This window comes from Gopherus flavomarginatus, chromosome 15 (assembly GCF_025201925.1).
Source record: "Gopherus flavomarginatus isolate rGopFla2 chromosome 15, rGopFla2.mat.asm, whole genome shotgun sequence".
NCBI lineage: Eukaryota > Metazoa > Chordata > Testudines > Testudinidae > Gopherus > Gopherus flavomarginatus.
Window position 1 is genome coordinate 12,836,369 of NC_066631.1, and position 7,166 is coordinate 12,843,534.

Below are 7,166 nucleotides of genomic sequence, written 5' to 3' on the forward strand. Positions count from 1 at the left end.
GCATTCAACCAGCTGTGTCAAATACTTTTTCATTTTTAACATCCAGAGCTGAAAGGAAATGGGGTCTCTGTAGCCCCCAAAAGCTGAAGGGAAGCTGAGGCTGGGATTGATTCATGGTTTGTGGGCAGGACTAGAGGAGCTTGCACTAGATCGGCATCCCTTCCCCAGGCAGAGGGCAGCTCAGCTTGTAAGGATTTAGAGATGATGCCAGCTCCTCAAGGCAAGGACCATCTTTTGTTCCAGGTTCATACAGCGCCTACCGCAATGGATTCCTGGTCCATGATTGGGGCTTGTAGGTGCTATGATTATCAGCCTCCAGAAAAGATGACTGGGGATTACATGGAGCCCATCAGATTACACCTGTCTGTCTTTCGGCTGATACGTGTTAGAGAGAGACCTTTGGGATATCTTGCTGGGGAAATGTCAGACAAGCAGATGAGGGCTGCCATGCTCAGGAGAACTGGTTGGACACAAGTGTCCCTATGCTCACTGGAGCCAGCGTTGCTAGCACATAGTGACATGGACAGCAAGCTCCACAGTGACATGGACACAAGCTCCACAGACACAGTATTGGACTCCCTGTCAAGGTGCTGCCAACACCAAGCGTTGAAAAATCATCAGTCAGGCCTCCCAATACTATGAGATTTTAAAAAGCAGGGCATTTGGGGTTCTGTTTATTTGCCTTCCTCTTTTTGATCCTTTTTAGGATTCATGTTTTCAGGTTTGTCTCCATATCTGTGAATTGGAAGTACAGATTTGAATGTGAGACTGTGACTCCAGGCGCTGGGGCTGTAGCAAAACCATCACACATTGTGAGGCTCTTTATTTGATTGTGATTGGCAACACTAGGCATCACCACCGTAATCTGACTGCTGTTTAGGCCAAGAGTCTGAAAAAAGCCAGAGAAGAGGAGCTCTGTGCAAAGTATATGCTCTTCTCCTGACTCTTCTATCTGTCCTTTTCAACTATCTATCTGTTACGCCACCTTCTCTCAACTACAAAAATCAGTGGTCAATACAAAGGTCAAAGACGATGTGCTTCTCCCCCTCCCACATCCTCCTCATTTCCTTTGCAGTGGAGAATGTTTAGCTGATGAGAAACAGCTGTTCTGAAGAGAAGGAGCGTAGGTGTCCCTCTCCCCACTGAAGCCATCTAGTGTCTGATTCTGTGTGAGGAAGATTCCATTAATTTCATCATTCCCAGGAGACTAGTGAATTCCAGGGTTTATTTGCCTTGCACAGTTTTAGATGAGGTTCTGGCTGGTTGCCAGGATTGACTTTATCAAGAGCCATTCCTAGGGCCCTTTGCTTGATAGCATGCTGTCTCGTTGTTTGTGCACAATACGTCACAACTTTATTCTGTATAGCATGGTTCAGATGGACTGTTTCAAAATCCTTTGCAGGTGTGAATAGTACAGTTGCAGAGTTAAATAGCAGAAAGCTATGTATCGACAAGACCAAGATGTTTGAATGACAGATAACATTTGAAAATTGGTGGAAAGAAATAGGAAGAGCTATTTCAGACAATGAGTGTTTACCAATGAAATTGTAATTCGTGCTGGTCAGTAAGTGAATGCTTGTGTTTAGAGACAAGTTTGGAAAAAATAGGGAGATTTTGGAGGGCTCGGGGTTGGGGGCAGAAGTGTGCTGGAGGATTCTGGGACAGTCAAGAGGCAGGAACATGCTGGAAGATTTGGGGAGATGCACTGCGGGTTCCGGGGGCACACGCAGGTGGCATGGCTATCCTGGATAGCCCATGCTTCCCATATTTATGCTTGATTTAGCAGGTGTACTGATTGTTCCCATCTGGTCATTATGTGGCTGAAGCAGAATAGATTTTTGCGTGGCTCCCCCTTCACAGATGCTGCTCAACTTCTTAGAATGTCCAGAAGTCGCAAAGGCCTTTCTCCTTGATCTGCATCTGATGAGCCCTTATTTAAAAATAAATAAATAACCTAACAATATTTTACAGGAATGGCTAACCAAATAGCAACAATGCTACTGAGCAGGGTGTGGCATCACAGCTGTAGAATACTCCACTGTTCTTTGATAAGGAAACTGCCTAAAGATCAATCCTCTCCATGGTTACCATGGTGCAGGGGAATCAGCCCTGGCACCTCGCTCCAGTGCTGAGTGGAAGAGGTCAAAGGCCTGATTTTGATCTTCCTTTCACCAGCATGAATCAGGAGTAACTAAAATGAAGTTTCACCAATGGGAAATTGATGTGAGAAGAGAATCTGGGCCCCAAATGCTTAGAATACGAGCATCAGGCCTGAATGTGTTTCTTGTACCTCCCAGCCTTACTTTGGAAGCTAGGTTAGTTCAAGCCACAATGTACCAAAATCAGGACTGGATCCTTTTTATCCCAGAGCAACTGTTGCATTCACTCCTTGCCTCCTTCCCACTCACAGGAGAATTTTTTCTCTTTCCTCTGCTTTTCAGAGCCATCATCTCCATCTTGTATTACACCTTCCCACTGTCCCATGGGGTAAGGGGACCCAAACACCCCAGTGCATACGTGATATCTCTTACCCTTTTAATTTAAACATTTTATAAATGATATATTGGTTGCTCCCCCTTTCCCTCTATCAATGTCTATCACTTAGGAGTGGGAGCAGCGTGGCAGAAGAGGGGGTGAATTCTGTGCATGTAATTATATTTTAAGTGCATTGACCAATGGTTTAGAATGTGATGAGTAATCAGACAGCCAGGCACTGAGGAGCCCGCTGCTGGTGATGCTGCTGAGTGTAATGTCTTGGTTACATTTTTTTTAAAATGAGCATTAAAATAATAAAATATATTTCTAAAGGAGTGCGAGTGCCTTTGTGTTCTGGGGTTGCGGCCTGCCCTCTGGTTTTGTTTAACAATGTGTTATTATTGTGAGCTTTTCTGCTGGGCTCATCTTGGAAGAGCATTTCCTCTGTCCTCTTCCCCATTTCCGGCTCCTTCTGTTAGTCTTTCCCTGAAAGTATTAACATGCTCCAAGATGACAGACCCAGACAGAGGCCAGAAGCCCTTTGCATCCCTGGTTCACTGGATCTGTTATCCTGGCACCCGGAGGAATAATATTAATGTGCTGTGTAATATCTGTACATTGGTCTGCCTGAGCAGCGCACTGTGGTTTGGCCAAGGTACAGGGTCTTGTCATGGCATATGGCAAGTTGTTAAATAGCCAGACACCTGAGTGGGGAAAACACCTAAACCATTATACAACTCTGCTGGCTGTGACTTTAGCATTCACTTCCTGTCTGGCTGGGTGCCCCTACTTTATCGGTGCACCTCATTGCTTTATCAGTACAGCTGAGACCTCCTGCCTGCAGTGCCCTTGCTATTCCATTGCTGGATCCCCATATGGCTGTGTCAATGCACCTCAATGCTGATCTGCACCATGCTTGCCTCTCCAGTCCTGGCCCTTTGCTAATGCTGGGAATTCTAGGGAGGGAGTGGCCCCTGTTCTGCCTCTCAGGCTGGTGTGGGACAGCATTGACAGGCTGCAGAAAGAACTGTGTCCATGTCCCCTCTGTTGGCAGCCACGAAGGGGGGCTTAGTGAAAGTGAATATGATTCATAACATCAGGGAGCAGGAGGTGATGAAGTGAGCTGGCCTCCCTGTGGACTCAGGGCGAGCAAGGCCTGACCTGCTCAGTCAAGGGTGAAATTGAAAATGTTTTTCATAAACACTGTTTTATTCTGAAGCATCTAAGAGAGAGAGCTTGGTGGAACAATGGGAGTCTGCCAGAGTACAGTGGGAGTACCTGGAGGAACAATGGGAGTCTGCCAGAGTACAGCGGGAGTACCTGGAGGAACAATGGGAGTCTGCCAGAGTACAGTGGGAGTACCTGGAGGAACAATGGCAGCATGTGTCCTGCAGGAAGAAAGCTGAGCCCTTGGGAGAACAAAGGGAGCACCCAGTTTAAAACACAATTGGCTTGCTCAAGAAATCTTACCTTCAAGGCCCACAGCTTGGCTTGTTCATCCAAAGCAGCATAGGCAAAAGCAGAAAACAAAGGGACTTCACAGTGCTTTCATTGCAGTCCCAGGCTGAGATCTACCCCGTAACAGTTTAATATGTTACATGCTTTGTGAGAGACGATTACCTGCCCTTCAAATGGGGAGGCAAGATGATCTTGAGTGTTTTTTCCATCTCCAGCGTCTATGTGCCCAAGGTGGTGGGGCTGATATTAGCCAACAGCCAACATCCTAAAGCTATCACTAATGCAATATCCCTACCTGGTCTTCCCTGGTCTAGGAGCCCATTGGTGGTTCTCTTAGTGACTGAACCCATAAAAGTCCAGAGTCCCCTCAGCTCCCCCTGATTTCAGACTGAAGTCTGTGGCAGTTGATGGGGTTCAGCATGAGAAGTGGGTGAAATTTTTCACTCACGTAGCTTAATCACTGAAAAATGCTGTTTCAATCGACCTGAAACTATTCATGAATTTGACCCGATTAGTTTTGGTTGGAGAAAACTTTTTCCAGGCCAGCAAATAGAGAGAGAGTATGTGTGTCCATACTCCCCTCCCCACTTTGAAGAACAGAGGTTTGAATCCCGACTCTGGAGCAAGGACTTGAACCCAATTGTCCCTCCTCCCAGGTAAGCACCCTAACCCCTAGGCAACCAGTTGTTCTGAGGTGGGCTGCTCTCTCTCTGTCTGGTTCAGAGGAGAGATTTGAATCCACATCTCCTACCTCTCAGGTAAGTGCTTTAATCACCAGGCTATAGTCATGCTCACTCGCTCTGGCCTACTGAACAGTTAAGTATTTATACAAAGCGGAACAGTTTCAACAGGAGAGATTGAGAGCAATGCACCCCAGACTAGCCTGTAGCCTTCTCACTGGGGAGCGGGGAAGCTCTGAGTTCAAGTCCTTGCTCTGGAGTGAGGATTAAACCTGGTTCTATACATGGATTGTTGACCTGGGTCACAGGCCATGCCACTGTCTTCACTGCTATTGTTACGCTAGCGAGATGAAAGCATCCTCAATTACACCTTAATTTGGGGTGTAGACATACCTGTAATGGGTAGTTAGAGGACTGGATTTTCCCCAGTTCTCTTCTGTGACTCCCCTGAGGACAATGTGTGTGCAATGATGGGCACTTAAAATATCTGAGATTCACATTCTCACCTCATAAAATGGGGGGTGGGATTTTCAAAGGAGAGCTTATGGGAGTTAGGCACATCCTGCTCCTATTGACCTTCATGTCTAGCTCCCTTATGCTTCTTTGAAAATCCCAGGTTAAATATGCAGCTGAGGGGAAAGTCTCACAAGCCTGTACAGGAAACAAGCTCAGCACTTTGGTGCTACAGGGAAGCAGCTCTTCCCTATAAAGCCATGACAGACAGACTGAGTTTGAAATCCACAACAGGAGGAGGATGGGATCAGAGGGCTGAAGAGCCAGCCAAGTCGGCACCTTGATCCTACATGGTAGGAACTGTCACTGGTAATATCCTGCAGGGAGACAGGAAGCTTCTGCTCAGAATCCAGGAGAGCGTTATGAAGATGATTTCGGCTACCTTGCACCTTACAAGAGAAGGTGTTCTCAGCCAAATGGAGTGGTTGGTATCCGCTAGGATGGTTCTGAGGGACAGGAGGGTGAGAGATAGAGACGCTAAAATCGTCCTGCAACTTCAGAAACGTATGGACATGGGAAGTGCAGCACAAAATGTCCCTGTGAGAGCTGAGGATGTCCCAGACAGGTACTCTGAAATTCTGGTGAGTTTACATCTGGACTAAGGACTTGCAGCTGCATCCTTTGGAAGGGAACTGGCACTCCCTGAGCTGCAAATGTCTAATGTATCTGTGTTTGGGTTCTGGGGTGGCGTCAGGCTCTTATACTTACCGTAATCTTACCCAAGAGAAATCTAATGAACCGAGAATTGAGCAGTAAGGATCAGCTATACAAGGAATGAAAAACAAACCCAGACCATTTAAGTGTGAGCTGTGCTGATGGTGCCTCTTGAACCCGTGTCCTGTTATTGTTAGTGTGGAACGCAGAGGCTTGAGCCAATGAAAATAAGGAAGGCATCCTGAGAGAGACAGATTTTTATCTTTTGAGATTCGTCGTGACCTTTCCTAGACTATAATAAATAAAATTGACTAGGGAATTGGCAAGTGCCCTATAACATGTAGTCCTGGTGGCAGGACTTGGCAGAATGTTCTGCTTAGCAATGTATTCTGTTTAGCTTTAAATGCCTATTTCAGAGGCATGTTAAAGGACTGAGCTGTGGGAGGTGCTGAAGCTGCTTTCTGTAGGACAGAGGCACTGCATTTAGTGCGTGCATGTGTCTGTTGCTTCTGATCCTGGATGGAGAAGGTTGCTTAGGCTCTATGCTGATTCTGCCTTTAAAACTGAGCCAGAAACAGAAACTAATGAACAAACCAATAGTTTTCTCAGTGGTCTGAAAGCTGGTGGGAAGGAGACCCTCCAGATCCTGTGGCTGAGTCCAGGCCTCGAAATTATTGAAAGTCGCAGGTGCTCAGCAGCTCTGAGGATTAAATAAAACTCCACCATTATTGTTTCCTGCCTTCATTCCTTCCAAACAGCCGTTCCCTTGCTGCACAATGGACACCAGTGATATTAAATCACTCAGTCATTTGGAAAACTTGGCTCATAGCAAGCAGCACGAATTGTAGCTTTGAGACTTGCTAGCTTTTGGATGAATTCCTGCCACATCCCGTCTTATGTTAAATATTGGCATAAGTAAGAGTATGCCTAATCTGTCTAGTCCTAGACATGGTGGCTGGCGTTCTGATACATATGGATCTTTATAAAGAGGGTTGGGAATCATATAATGAAATAGTGGAGCAGTTTCTTGATGCTAATTGTGTATTATCCCTTTTTAGCCATAACTGACCTTGTGGACTGTTGTGTGTACTTACAGTACCACTAAAGCCAAAGAAGGAGAGTTATATGGCGATTGCAGCTAACTCATGAAGACATGTGTCTCCAATACCACTGTTCCAGTGAAAAGACTTCTGGTTTCATCCACAGAATAAGCAATTTGTAAAGTTTGTAGATGTTTCTGGCAGAACTGAAAAGTTTGAACCAGCATTGTGAATCAGGAGCAAACTTGGATGATGCTCTGAGTCACTTGGGTGTGCCCACAAACATGAACCCAGACAGAAATGCTTGCCATTGGAGATTGATCTTGTGTTTTCCTGAAGTGTGGAT